The sequence below is a fragment of the Penaeus monodon genome, chromosome 25, assembly GCF_015228065.2.
Source record: "Penaeus monodon isolate SGIC_2016 chromosome 25, NSTDA_Pmon_1, whole genome shotgun sequence".
NCBI lineage: Eukaryota > Metazoa > Arthropoda > Malacostraca > Decapoda > Penaeidae > Penaeus > Penaeus monodon.
The window spans coordinates 38,517,370-38,517,579 of NC_051410.1; positions in this window are offsets into that span (position 1 = coordinate 38,517,370).

Here is a 210-nt window from a genome sequence, read left to right on the forward strand (position 1 = left end):
GAGTACTATGAGGAGACACTGCGAGAGGGGCTTTTAAGGTATAAAGTTGTAGTGTAGTGTTTCACAAATAACCCTGCTTTGTTCTTCTTGTTAATTTTCATCATTTTCAGAAAAAAATGCATTGTCAATATGGCTGACAGAGGTTAGCGAAGACAAAGTAAAAGTTTTACATTTATTAAATAAAACTGAACATAAAAGACAAATAATACG